At 44.0% G+C, this 15219-nt stretch overlaps 1 protein-coding gene across 2 annotated transcripts in view; it reads right to left on the reverse strand.

Annotated features, from left to right (window-relative positions):
- Positions 1-15219, reverse strand: part of PACSIN1 (protein kinase C and casein kinase substrate in neurons 1) — a 108024-nt gene that overhangs the window by 37825 nt on the left and 54980 nt on the right. The window contains exon 1 of one of the 2 annotated variants that reach the window (XM_020999541.2): positions 762-1010. The exons of the other annotated variant lie outside the window; for it this stretch is intronic. The gene's annotated coding sequence lies outside the window, so the exon portion shown is untranslated. Of the gene's footprint in view, positions 1-761; positions 1011-15219 lie in introns of those variants that run through there. 2 annotated transcript variants of the gene reach the window in all.

Here is a 15219-nt window from a genome sequence, read left to right on the forward strand (position 1 = left end):
GACCAGGAGAGGAAGAACCCTAAATCAGGAAACTCTTCCAGTCTTAACAGTGACCAAGTGCCCTTCGCTTCTGCTCTGGCCTCTCTTCACCCATGCTGTGTACCTTTTGGCCTCTGACTAGGAAGGGTAGCAGGGGGAGGTGGGGTGACAGCATGACTATTCACATGACTATGACCCCCCCACTCACACACACACACACACCCGCTCCAGTCTCCTAGCCCCACGAAGCATCTGCATTTCAGCACTGACATGGGCATGGAGGAGCAGGGGACATGTAAGGAGTTGGGGGTGAGGGGGTATGGAAGTCCGGAACCAAGAATCTGTTTCCTCCTCTGTAAAACCAGGAGGTTGAGCTTGGGGGTCCTTCAAGTCCTCTACCACTGCAGCAGGCTGGGATTTCCTGGGACAGAGTTAGTAAAGCGCGGGGAGCGCTGGCCCCTGGACCTGGCCAGGGGGTTCTGTTGGAGCACCATCCAGTCCCAGCCTCCTCCCCTTCCTGCCTGGGCTAGCTAATAAGGACTGTCCTGCACTGGAGCCCTCTCGGGCGCATATGGATACCCCCTTCCCTCGGAGAGACGGGGGAAGCCGAGTGGGAAGGGTAGAGGGTAGATGGAGGGACGACTAGAAAAGCTATTGGGCTTCTCTCAGTACGTCCCCCGACAGACTTTGCCCCTCTCTCTTCCACCCCCCACAGCCTCATTATGCCCACACATCCTGTAGCCCTTCCCCTGCGTCTGCCCTCTGCCCAGCTGAGTGCCTACCTGGGCCTAGCCAGGGCGCAGGAGCCAGCCTTCCTTCCGAAACCCGGCAGAGACCAGGGACCGACGGGCCAATCGAGTTTATTCTCGACCTCCTCCTGTCCTTCGTCTGGCACAGACAGGGGAAGGGAGCCCGGCGTCCAGGCAGGCAGCCCCGGGTGCTGCAATTGCCTCTACTCTGCCTGAGATGAGACAGTTGTACCAGGGCTACAGGCAGCCAGCTTCTCTCCTTCTCCCCCTCCCTGCCTACCTCCTCCCTCCTCCTTCTCCTTCTGTGCCCGCCTCCCTCTCTGCCTCTCCCTCCTTCTCCAGCCACCCACCTCCTTCTGCTGGTTTCCATGGCAACTAGGCAATGCTCTGCACATCCAGTTTCCCTCCAGTGTAGACTGGGCGCGCACACACACACACACACACACACACACACACACACACACACACACACACATACACACCCTTCTATACACCATCTGCGTGGGAACACACCTGTCCCCTACACGTCACAGATGGCTACACGCCCCACCACAGGCTTGCCATTCCCCAACACGTAGGCACATACGTAAAGACCGTATATAAACGTATGCACAGGTATGTGAAGACACACATGTTCAGCCATGGCTCCCATATCTTTCCTCCAAACTCTTTGCTATGTTTCTACACCTGTGTTCAGCACACAAGAGAATATTTCCAAGTCAACTGCCTGACATGGTCATGTGTATCTGTCCATGCATACACACATAGATCTCTGAGCGTGCCCATGTGTGTATGTGCATATACACACATGTATATATAGCTATGCATGTCTCTTTTTCTATATATCTATAGAGACATATATAGTCACCAATTAAAAACTCAGCTGTTTCAAACTGCACCAAGACTTCTGGGATTGGATAGCATTAAAATGTATGTACACACAATATACAGCAACAGCACATATCTGTATATGTATAGCTATGTACAGTATTATATAATATGCCTATAAATGCAAGCACAGAATACTTGTGGGTATGCACATGCCATGTGACTATGGTATACATTACATGTAACTACACACACATAACACGTGTAATCCACCTATAGTACACACTTGTATCTGTAAACACACAAATATCTATATCTATATATCGATATCTATATAGTACTCGTGTGTATGGGCATGTTCCTACACATAGAAGGGGTGTGTGTGTGTGTGTCTCCCAGGGGCTCAGCTATGAATTACATTTCCCTTCTTTACAATCTTCATCATACACACATACACACATGTGTATATATACTTATATATAAGTATATATACACATGAAAACACAACTTGCATCTATTCCTATGTGTATTTTTAACACAAAAATTCATGATGCACATATATTCATGGACCAGTTAGCATGTAAACCCAGGAGATAAACACACAGAGACACACAATAATGTTATACAGTTCAATGATACCTATATGTCCAAACATATACAATACAAAATTCCATTATATTTGTGCAATGCATCAATAACACAAATCCACGGCACATCGGTTGTGCATACATTTATAATATGCACTGTATGATACACGTATGTAGACATCTGTAATATAATAAAGTCATGCTATGTGTGTGTACATATATATGAATTTGTCATAGAATGGCACAAATGTGGATGTTATGATATCTACAATCACTCAGCATGGCATAATAGTTAGAAAGCCAGTCTTGGAGTCAGTACAATCTGGGTTCAAGTACCACTCTGACACATACTGGCTATCTAATCCTGGGCAAATCAATGAATCTTTAAGTGCCCCACATAATTTTCTAAGACAAAGTTGCAGAACAGTTGCTGATATTTCTGGGTAAGGGAACTTGCCTCACCTAAACAAATTTAATCATATCTCTAAACCAAAAAAAAAATCACTGAAGAGTTTGGATTAACTATGCACACAGGAAAAACCAAGTGGATGAAGAATGTCTACTAATCAGAATGTGTAATCCTCTGCAGTTGGATGGATATGATCCAAGAGTAAACAAATAGTCTGTCTTAGACAGATGCTATAGTGAGTATACACATGTAACATCCATGATACGTGGATATCTACATTATATCAGTAATAGAAATCCATGGCACCCTTCTATGCCAAAGCAGTGCACACATCCATGATACCCATGTATATTTACATGAATCTATGATATAAATGTAATTCCTAACCAGGAATATATGTGTACAAAAATGTCCTAGACTTAGAGATGTGGGTCAGCAACATGAGGAAAGTATGTTGGGCAGAGGATTGGGGTGAGGGAAACTGCTCTGGAAAGGATCCCACTGCCTTTCTCAGCTACCCTGGGGATTAAAGCTGAGCTTTGTACCTTAGTTTTGCTGCTAATGGAGGGGATGAAAGGTGCTCGTGTACTTCTTCCCTTCCCCCGAAGTTCCAAAATAGTGGGATGTCAGAACTGGAAAGGACTTTGGACACCATCTAATCCAACTCTTTCATTTTACCAAGAGGAAAACTGAGGCTCACTATGAGGAAATGACCCTGTTCAACGTCAGCGGCAATGCTATGACTAAGAACACAGTTTCTCCTGACCCCCAGCCTTGTGCTTTTCCCACGTACTTGTGTCATCTACATACTTCTCTTCTAGCTCTGCCTGGCCTTGGCCTTGGGGGATGGAATGAGAGGGGCAGTATGGGCTGGAGTCAGGCAAAAGACCACAAGCTGTCAAGACCTCTGTTTTCCACAGGCAATAGGCAATATCAATCAATCAACCTTTATTATGTACCTACTATGTACATAACAGGCAACATGCTAAGCACTGGAGATACCAAAAGGGACAAAAAGTCCCTGCCCTCAAAGAGCTTACAATCTAACGGGAGAGCCAACGTGCAAACAAATCTATGCAGGATAAATGGGAAATAGTGGAGAGAAGGCACTGGAATTAATAGGGATTGGGGAAGGCTTCCTATAGGAGGTGTGATTTTAGTTGGGAGGTCAGTAGTCAGAAGGGAGGAGAGAGAGCATTCCAGGCAAGGGGGACAACCAGAGAGAAGGCCATGCTGTGCCCCTTTCACCAAGTCCCATGAATGCATGTAATGATCTGAGTGTCCCCACCTATTCTCCTTGGGCTAATGAGCCAACAAACGTTTAGCACATGGCTTAGTGGAATGAGCCCTTGAGTCAGTTCTGACCCTTACTAGCAGTGTGACCCTGGACAAGTCACTTGACAGCTTCATCCATAAAATGGGGATGATAACACCCTCACTAACAATTGCTATTAGTAAAGTGCCTTGTAAATTGTGATGTGCTATAGAAATGTTAGCTATTATTACTAGACTGTGTCCCCTAAGGCAATGCTGGGGACATATGAAGCGCTCAAAAATCAACTGGGGGGGGCAGCTAGGTGGCGCAGTGGATAGAGTCCTGGCCCTGAAGCCAGGAGGACCTGAGTTCAAATTCGGCCTCAGACCAAACACTTGACACTTACTAGCTGTGTGACCCTGGGCAAGTCACTTAACCCCAATTGCCTAAAAAAGAAAAAAAAAGTAAAAAAAAAAGTTTGGTGCTCTCTCTTGGCTATTGGAGACATTCATTATCAAGAAAACTTGGTTCTTTCTCTTGGGGCAGCTAGGTGGCACAATGGATAGAGCACCAGCCCTGGATTCAGGATGACCTGAGTTCAAATCCGACCTCAGACACATAACACTAGCTGTGTGACCATGGGCAGCTCACTTAACCCCATTGCCTAGCAAAAAAAAGAAAAAAAGAAAAGAAAAAGAAAAAAAAATCAACTCAATAAATTCCCTATTTATACTCCTGACTCCAGGCCTAACTCTCTATCCACTGTACCACCTAGCTGCCTCCATATAGATGGTAGCTCTTATAATTAGAATATAAATGGTAGCTGTTATTATTAGGCAACTAGGTGAGACAGTGGATTAAGAGTGTAGGAACTGAAGTCAGGAAGATCTGAGTTCACAGCTAGCCCCAGACACTCACTAACTGTGTAACTCTGGGCAAGTCACTTTGACCTTTGTCTGCCTCATTCTCTTCATCTGTAAAATGGGGATAATAATAACATCTACCTCCCAGGATTGTTGTGAGGATCGGATGAGATACTTCGCAAATCTTAAAGTGCTATATAAATGCTGACTGTCATTATTAAACTCCAGAGCCTTAATTGCCTGTGAAGTACAAAATCTTCAGTAGTCTAATAATATTAAACTTTGCTTCATTTCATTCCTAAATTTAAACACACACACACACACACACACACACACACACACACAAGAATGAGGGTATCCCATCTGTTTAAAATGTCAGCCAGATGGGACAAAAGCAGACTACATTCTCTTTCAGCCGGAAGTCTGGCAATCCTACCTAAGGGGAAGTCAGACTTCAGGCTGGCCCTGGGAGTTCCAGAGCAGGAGTCAGGACCCTGGCTAGCCCCTGGCAGGCTGAGAGGACAAGGTGAAGAGGGCGTGAGCGGGAAGAGGGAAGAATTCTCAGCTCTGAAGCAGGGTCTCCTTGAGAAATGAGGAAGTTGGACGCTGAGGGGCTGAGGCTGGGTATTGAGTTCCCTGGTCATGAAAGCAGAGCCCCCAGTACCTGGCCCCCTGGTCAGGCTCATCTTTCTCCTAAAGAGCCTGGCTGCCTCAATATCAGACCCCAGGGACAGATGCTCTGTCTCCTTTGCTCTTCAGCTGCCCCTCGGCCTGTCTGTCCTTTCTCTTCCCCACCTGTCCTCCATCCCCCACCTCTGCCCCATATCCTGCCTCTGTCTTCAGGCACACACGTACACACACACACACATACACACACACACCCCAATTCAGATCTCCTACCTATCACTTCTTATTGGGATAGCTCTTTGGCTTTCCACTCTTCTCCCTGTCTCCCTAACCACCACCCCAGAACCTACCCTGTAAACCAGTGAGAGGAAGTCTTTCTGACCTTAAATCTTGGTTTGGAGGAGCTCATAGGCTCAAAGATCCAGAGCTGGAAGAGACCTCAAAAGCCATCTAATCTGGACCCCACCTTTTACAGATGAGGAAACTGAGGACCCAGAAGATTCCCACAGGTAGTGAACTTCAAAGATGAGATTGGAACCAAAGTCTAGCCCTCTTTTCATAGTACTATCTGCTATTTGCTCTGCGCTGAGGTCCCCTTGTTTCCTAGCCCTGGGGAAGGATGGCCTTCTGTCTCAGGGATAGAGCAAGTGCCTTCTTTTACTCCACCATTTTGGCTCTGCCCTTTTTGGGGGGTAATTAATAATTGTATTAATCATGCTAGCATATAATTAATAAAAGGGGTCAGTGACACTTTCAAATACCAAAGATCCTTCATGGATGTATGCCCTTGGGAGTTCCTGAGGGTAGCCTGAGGGTAACCAATCAACTCTGATTGGTTAACAAGTAATGAGAGAATGAATGTTGTAATGAGAGGTGGATCTATCCTAATCCAGGGCTGGGGGGGGCGGCATGACTTTGATTATGTCATTTACTTCCAAAGCATCCCCAGGGGGAGCAAAAGGATGGGGGATAGTGAACATTCAGTCAAGGGACCTGCCTGTTGAGTCACGGACCTGCCCACCCCCTCTCCACCCCTTAAAACCCAGAGTGCTCTGTACTCTGACAAAGGCTCAGGGACTAAACTAACGTATCTGTAGACCAGCTGTGATCAGCCCTCATTTGCTGTGATCTGGCATTTCATTTCCAGCTTGCTCACCAAATGACAAAATGTCTGAAAATCCCTCCAGTCCCCACCCCGTGGTTGTGATAAATTGGATTGAACCAGTTTAGAGAAGTAGGCTAAGTTAGGTTATCTCATCTAGCTGACCTTCTGCCCTAGGAACCAGGTGGAAAGCATGGGGGCTGAGGGTTGGGTTAAAGCCACTGGGATGAAGGATGGAGGAGGGGAGCAGGGGAGCAGGGAGAAAGTTGTTGTTCATCCTTTCTTCTGAAAGAGGATCAATGATGTCAGGAGGGTGATGTCTTGACTTGCAAGTGAATAGGATTTAAGTGAGGCTGGGCTGTCATCAGTGTCTCTTTCTCCAGAGTCATTGGAGTCTAGTGGCAAGACATAGGTCAGGATGACTGGCAATGGGCCCCAGTGAGAAAGTTAAGAGCTTCTTGAACCACCAAGAGGTGATTCACACCACTCCCCTGCTCAAAAGCATCAGTGGCTCCCCATTGCCTCTAAGACAAAACACAAACTCCTTAGCCTGGCATTCAAGGCCTCCGCAGGCTATTCTCCATGGTGCACTCTACATTGCACCCAAGCGGGATTGGAGAGTTCCCTAATTTCTTCTTGCCCTCTCCTGCTTTTGCATATTTTCCCAGGCTATTTCCTGACATTGAAATGCCTTCCTTTCACACGCGTATCTGTTGAAATCCTCCAAATTTAGCATCCTTCCCACTGTATGTATGGTGGTGGTGCTGCTGCTATTGACAGCTAAGGCTTACGCAGGAGTCCACTTGTGTGGGCTTTCCTCATGGAATCTATCACCACCACCACCAACTAAAGAACGTGTTCAACTTCCCCAACTGCGCTGGGCATCTTAAAAAGAAAAGAAAATTCACTTGGTCCCTCCTTGTTCTCTGGGAGCTGGTGATCTAAAAATTAAAACAAACAAAACAAAACAAAAACAACTGTAGGGAGACTTACGGCTGGACTGGCTGTAACACAGACCGCTGCAGAAACCCTCAACTCAACTAAACATTTATCATGTGTTTACCAAGGAAAGAAAGAAAGAGGCATTTAGTTTATTTACCAAGTGCTATTATATACACACATACAGCATTCAAAGAAAAAAGGAAATAAGCATTTATGAAGTGCCTACTGTGTGCTGGGCATTGTTCTGAATGCTTTAGAAATATTTTCTCATTTGATCCTCACAACTCGGGGAGGTAGGTGCTATTATTATCCCCATTTTATGGATGAGGAAACCAAGGCAGATAGAGCTTCAGTATCCATTATCTCATTTGTTCCTTACAACACCCTTGTGATGTCATTGGTCCTCTAAGAATGAAGGACCACCACCAAAGATAGGTGCTATTATTATCCCCAGTTTACAGTTAAGGAAACTGAGGCACAGAAGTTAGGTGACTTTCCAGGGGTCACACAGCTAATGTGTCCTATTTTTTTAGTAACTAAAAGGAGTAATAGGCATCTACAGTAGATAGAGCACTGGACCTAGAGTCAAGTTCAAATCTGGGCTCAGACACTTACTAACTGTGTGACCCTAGACAAGTCACTTAACCCTGTTTGCCTCAGTTTCTGTAAAATGAGCTAAAGAAGAAAATGGCAAACCACTCCAGTGTCTTTACCAAGAAAACTCCAAATGGGGTCACTAAGAGTTGGACGTGACTGAACAACAATCTACCACAGACTCTCCAACACTATTTGCATTTTTAATCCTATTTTAATGTCTTTTAATCTTACAGCACCTACCTTACAAGGTTGTTGCAAAGATCAAATTGTTGATGTTTGGGGCACTCCGAAATGTTGGGGTATAAAATTGCCTCAAAAGAATTTTCTCAGGCTGTCTCCAAATCAAGTAAAGGCATTTATTGTGGATAACACAACACACCAAGCCATCCCCTTCACCCCTTAAGGGATACCCTAGCTTAAGAGGGGGTGGGCAGCTCTTTAAGAGAGACAGCCTTCTGAAGGAGGTGCCCCCCCAAGGGAGAGGGCTGCTTCAAGGAGACAGCTCCTTAAGGGAGATACCCACTTAAGAGGAATACCCATCAAAGGGAGACACACCATTAAGGGATGTCCACTAGCCAAGGGAGGCTAGGGATTCTTATAGAGGAAAGCCTGCTGTGGGTGGGGAGATGAGGGACACACAGGCAAGGGGGGAGGGGTAGAGATGAGGTAACCGAGGACAGTAGTTCAAAGTTTCACAGATACCCTAGGCACATCATTATTCTATCGTTCAGTCTGGGATGGAGGGGCAGAGGGCCCCCCCCAGTTAGTTTGGGTATTTCCTTGACCAGCCTACTTGAATCTCCTTGACTCTTAAAGTGGCTTTAAGTGGTACTTGAGATAACAGGTTTCTCATCAACCACTCTATTTGAATCTCAACATCTCCCCCCTCAAGAAGTAGGCACCCAAATCCATTTGGGAAAAAAGGCTCAAGGGTCATGCATTCCTCACCAAATTGAAATAATAATTTCAGTATCAGGAAACAGTGCCTGGTACATAATTGGTGCCTAATAAATGCTTGTTCCCCACCTCCTTAATCTTATACATTTATGTCAATTCCCTATAGATTTTGGAAGTCTGATATCTATCCAAGATGTTCTGTGCAAAGACTTATTCCCCATTCCCTACCTATTCATCTTACTCTAGCTGTACTTTTCTATGCAAAAGCTTTTTATTTTTATATCATTGAAGTAATAGACTCTTCTTGGTTTATTTTTTACAATATTCTCTATGTTGGGGCTGTTTATAAATTCTGCCCCTATCCATAGTTGTGTTCAATGGGCATCTTTTGCTTCCTTCTTGATCTGGTTAAGAAAGCTTCCTGTGTTTTTCAGTTACAAATAATGCTAGTCCATGGCTTTAAATAAGTGCTTTTGATCATATAAAAAAGGTATTTTAATTCCTGTGATTTTATTGTAGTTCCAAATTGTTTTCCAGAATGGTTAGACCAGTTCACGGTGTATTAGCATTCCTGTCTTCACACACCCTGAGGAAAGACAAAAGACTATTTCTGTCTTCTGTCATCTTTGCCAATTTGTTAGGTGTGAGGTGAAACCTCAGAGCTCCTTTAATTTGCATCTCTTATTATTAGTAATTTGAAGCAATCTTTCGTATGATTGTTAATGGTTGGCAACTCTTTTGAGAACTGGTTGTTTATATCCTTTTACCACTTCTTACTGGGAAATGTCTCTCAGTCATATATATATTTGATAAAGCTACATCGGCTCTTTGCAATCACCACTTTCTTTTCTAAGAGTTCACTTGATTAGCAACATATAATATTTTACCAAGAATTGAAGTAAAACTCACTGACCTGTTGTCTACAAACTCTGTTTTCTTCTCGCTTTTGAAAATCCAGATTGGCTGTCCCTCTCTCATTCTGCCCGGTCTTCCGAAGATCAGCGACAGGGGCTCACCAGTCACATCTGTGAGCTCTTTCAGATGTGGGACATACGTACTCATCTGGATTTGATGACTTCAATTCATCAAGGATGACTAGGTACTATCTTACCATCTTATTTTTGTTGTTGTTCATTCGTTTGAGTTATGTCCGATTTTTTGTGACCCCATGAAGGTTTTCTTGGCAGAGATTATGGAGCAGTTTGCCATCTCCTTCTCCAGCTCATTTGACAGACAAAGAAACTGAGGCAAACGGCATTAAGCGACTTGCCCGGGGTCACACAGCTTATAAGTATCTGAGGCTGGATTTGAACTCAAGAAAAGGAGTCTTCCTGAATCCAGGCCCAGCATTCTATCCACTTTGCCACTTAGCTTCTCTGTTCCTATTTATTTTGGGTACCAATTCTGTATTAACCATTTTTGTCCTTTCCTTTCCAGTTCAAAGATAATTTTCCTTGGCAGCAAAAAAAGAACCAGAAACAAATTAAGTATTAAGCTGCTCTGTCTTCCCTGTGGCCTGCTTTCATTGTCCTGTCTACCTGCAGTTTCATTCGTATCCTTTATTCCAACCTCTTTTCCTCAATATAGCTTTAAAAAAAAAACCCAAATTCCTTTTATGGTCCTTAGTTTTCCTGGCCCATGCTGAATTATAGTAGGTCACAGGCTTTTTTTTTTTTAAAGGTTGCTCCAAATTTATTAGTTCCTGTGGAGTACAAAGTAAATGAAGTTACTGAGTCTGCTGGAAAGAGCATAGGTGACTTGAAAAGTTTTGGGGGTTTTTTAAGTGTGGTTCCTGTCTTCATTTTCATGTTTTGCTTTGATTTTCCTTTTTAAAAGAAACAACTACTTCTACCCTTAAGCAACCTTCCTAATCTAAGGGTCTGGGTAGGAAGAGGAAGAGAAGAGTAGTGAAAGGGAAGAGAGGCAGGAAATGGGCTCTGATGTCTGGCGCCCTTCAGAAGTGAAGAGCAGCTGGGAAGGTTCTGATGGTCATTCAGAAGACCCAAACCTGGTTTTGCTGGGCTCCTGACATGCTAATTTCTCACAGCCTCCTGAGCCAGGTCGTGAAGGAGCATATGCCAAGTGCAGCCTAGAAGGTTCCTGAATGCTCTCTAGACATTCCACCGTGACCCTCATGTGTAGATGAATCAGCTTTCCAAAGAAGCTTGCCCACCAATGACCCATGTCTGATTTTAAGACCAAGATGGCAGGGAATTACTTCCCCAGAGTAATCTCCCAGCATAGGAGTTGTTGTTGGAAAGAGAACTCAGGTTCCTTTGGTAGTACTCATGGGCTGCTACAAGTGGACCCTTTGAATGGGACTGCTGCCATGTTGTCTGTTCTTCTGATGATGCAAAATTTAGTGGAGGCTCCAAAGCAACCCCTGTCAGGAAATAGACTGTGGCAGAAAATCATCAGTGACTTAGCTAGGGGCAGTGGGGCACTAGTGCCCAAAGCCCATTTGTTCAGGAGATCATGGGAAGATACTCCACAACCACGAAATGCAATAGAGTTCTTTGCATTTGGACCATGAATTTTTTAATCCATCCTCAATTACCTAATCTTGTATCCATCTTCTTTACAAAAGTATGTCCTCAGCAGAACCAAGAGGTGGACTCTAGAGAGTACAGCAACAGCTGTGGGCACTCTCCTAGGGAGGACTCCTTCGTGGAGGTTGGGGGAAAGGCAGTGAGTATAGAATTGCAATGGAAAGAGAGAAGACAAGGGGGTAGTTTGCTACTACCAGCAGCATCGTGACCTTAAACAAGTCAGTCAGTCAGTCAGTCAATAAGCATTTATTAAGTACCTACTATGTGCCAGGCTCTGTGCTAATACAAAGAAAAGCAAAAGAAAGTCCCTCTTCTTGAGGAGGTCAGTCTAATGGGGGAGACAATATGCAAACAGATGTATACAAAGCAAGCTATATACAGGATAAATAGGAAGTAATTAATGAAGTGAAGGCATTAGTATTAAGAGCGGTTGAAAAAGGCTTTTAGTAGAAGGTGGGATTTTAGCTGGGACTTAAAGGAAGCCAGGGAAGCCAGTAGGTGGAGATAAGAAGGGCGAGTATTCCAGGCACGGGGGACAGCCCAAGAAAATGCCCCAAGCCAAGAGATGGAGTGTCTTGCTCAAGGAAAGGCAAGGAGGCCAGTGTCACCGGACAGAAGAGTATATGGAGGAAGAGAAGCATGTAAGGTGTAGGAAGTGGAATACCAAAAGATAGCAGCAAAAGAAAGCAAAGTGTCAGAACCAGAGGGAGACTTGGGAAGGAAAGGGAGAAATAGAGCTTAAGAGAATGAAGGAGCAGATCATCTTATCTCTAAGACTCAGGCAAATTTGACTAATTTCTAGATCTGGTTCCATTAGTAATTGGCCATGTGACCTCAGGCAGGTCATTGCCCCAACCTGAGCTTCAGGAATTGGACTAGATCTTGAAGGACCCTTCCAGTTAATAATAATAGGTGTCATTTTGTCAGCAAGAGGCACTATGGCTTAATAATAATAATAATAATAATAGCTGGCATTTGTATAACTTTTTAAGGTTTGCAAAATATCAGAATCAGAAAGAACTAAGCCTCTGAAGCATACTGCCTCTGTGCCCCCGCGCAATCAGTAGAGGGAATCTTTTCATTGGAAATTCCCTATACCAATGAAATCATTGATCCACTCTAAAAAAAAAAAAGTTGACGTTTATATGATGGCTTATGGTTACAAAATGCTTCATACATGAAGACCAGGAGCGAGCAATGGCCCACCTACATGAGCAATGATGCAGCCTGTGGGCTTAAGTGTCTAACATGACACTTGTAACCTCTTTCTCTCTTTCTGGGTTCGCTTGCTCACTCAGAGTAGCAGGTCTCCCAAACATGGAGCCATCCATGTCCATGACCATGTGGGTACAACTCAACATGTCTTTGAGGGCCCTGGGATAACTGTCCTGGGGAAGAGGGGGTGGGCAGAGACACACTCCTACTACTCACCACTGTAACTCCTGAACCTCCACACTATGTTTTCCATTTATACAAATCAGCCACGATGACACTACTGATTCTTAAATATGAAACACTGACTTAGCAATAAGAAAAAAGGCAATAGAAGAGAAGAACAAAAATAAAGAAAATGTAACAGTTCACTTGTAATCCTACAACTCAGTCCCCCACTAATGCACGCAGAATCTGTAAGGGACAGTGGGAATGCCTTACAAAAACCTATAGAGAACCAAGTGAATAGTGAAATCCATACGCCCAGGGCAACCCTTACCTCTGGACTACCAACCTAGACATCCTAGGTCTTTGGGGATATCAGACTGCACCATGCATCACCTGCCAAGCAAAACCATTTCTCTGATATCTGCTCTCCTTCTAGGCAAAGCCTCTTCTCTGCTAATCTCAGGCTATTAGAGCCTGCAGTTTTCCTGCTCACTCTCCTTGAACCCAAGATTATTGTGGAGGAAGGAGCATTTGGGAGTCTCGTGACCTGGAGTCTAATTCTAACTGTCACTGATTAGATGTATGACCATAGACATGCTATTATGTGGCATAGTGGATAGGGTGCTGGATCTGGAGTTCAAATCTGAGATCTGAGTTCAAATCCAGCCTCAAAAACTTACTAGCTGTGTTTCCCTGGGCAACTTCTATCTGCCTCAGTTTCTTCAACTGTAAGATGGGGGTAATAATAGCACTTCCCTCTGAAGGCTGTTTTGAGGATCAAATGAGGTAATATTTATAAATGCTTAGCACAGTGCCTGGCACATAGAAGATGCTTATTAAATACTTGTTTTCTTCCTACTTTATTTCCTTCCTTCCACTAAACTTTTCTGACCTTCAGATGGTTTCTAAGGTTCCCTTCCAGTTTATGACACCTGTGATAAAACACAAGATAAAAGAAGGAGGATGATTCTAGATGCCATATGCAGGTTTCATTCTCTTTCCCTTACTCGTTTGGGTTTTTCAGCTGGATGGAGGAGAAAGAGCACAAATCAGAAGCAGCTCCCAAGAAGAAACTCCCCCAGGTATCAGAACTTGACCTAACTGAGCTCCTCTTGATATAGCTCACTGAACCACTATTAAGCCCTGTTAAGTTTAATCTACTGTGTCCTTAACACTGTAAGTCCACGGTTCCTTCCCTTTGCTTGGGAACAATGAAAATCTTGAGCTTCTTTCTCCTCTAACACTCAGGCATCTCTGAATGTGCTGGTTTTCTTACATTGTTATAGACGATCATTTCAGTTAGTACCGTCTCTACTAACATGACCCACTGAAGTGGCCATTCATGGCCTTGGTCAATAGTTCTTTACCCACTTAAAAAGTTCAAGGAAGTTTGTCTCTGCTTCCTTCCCACAAGTCTTTGGTTGTACCCAGGGCCCTTGGACATACCATTGTGAAAGAGAGAAAGTTAGTTTCTGAAACCTTTCTATCCCCTCTTCAGAGACTGCTAGAATTTCACAGTCAGAAAGAACTTCAGAAGTCATCCTAATATAAAAGGAATAATACAAGGTTAGTATGGAATGAGTTACTACTGTTATTACTACTACTACTAGCATTTATATAGTACTTTAAGGTTTGCAAAGCATTTTACAAATATTATCTCATTTGATCCTCACAACCCTGAGATATGTTATTATTATCCCCATTTTACAGATGGGGAAACTGAGACAGACAGTGGTTAAGTAACTTGCCAAGGATCACACAGGTAGTTAGTGTCTGAAACTGGATTTGAATTCAGGTCTTCCTGACTCCAGGTCCAGTCCTCTATCTTCTTTGCTACCTAGGTGCCTAATAAATTAAAATACTTTGTAAGGTATTAGAGAAATGTCAGCTGTCATTGGCATTATACTTAGATATGAATGAGGCCACTGGATATAGTGGATGGAGTGCTGGAGTCCGTGCAGTATAATGGAAAGAATGCTGGATCTGAAGCCAAAAGATGTGGGTTCAAATATAGCCTCTGATGCTTACTACTTGTATGACCTTGGGCAAGTCACTTAATTTCCACCTGTAAAATGAGGAGGTTAGACTAGATAGTCAATGCATAGAGTCAATAAATATTTATTAAGCACCTACTATGTGCTGGACACTGTGCTAAGCTCTAGGGATGCCCATAAGAAATAGAGTGCCAGCTTCAAGGAGCTTACAGTCTAAAGGGGGAAGACAATAAACAAAAGGAAACTCAAAGCGGGGATCACCAGAAGGCACCCAGCTTAGGGGCATGATGCTTTCAGAGTTGAAGTCAAGCAGAGCAGCTGATGGGAAAAATAAATGGCTTCTAAGATTCCCTGTTGGGCAGTTAGGTGGCTCAGTGGAAAGAGCACCCAGCCTGGAGTCAGGAAGATTCCTCTTCATGAGTTCAAATCCAGCCTCAGACACTTACTAGCTGTGTGACCCT

The sequence above is a fragment of the Phascolarctos cinereus genome, unplaced genomic scaffold, assembly GCF_003287225.1.
Source record: "Phascolarctos cinereus isolate Bilbo 61053 unplaced genomic scaffold, phaCin_HiC Scaffold_5;HRSCAF=322, whole genome shotgun sequence".
In the NCBI taxonomy this organism is placed as follows: Eukaryota; Metazoa; Chordata; class Mammalia; order Diprotodontia; family Phascolarctidae; genus Phascolarctos; species Phascolarctos cinereus.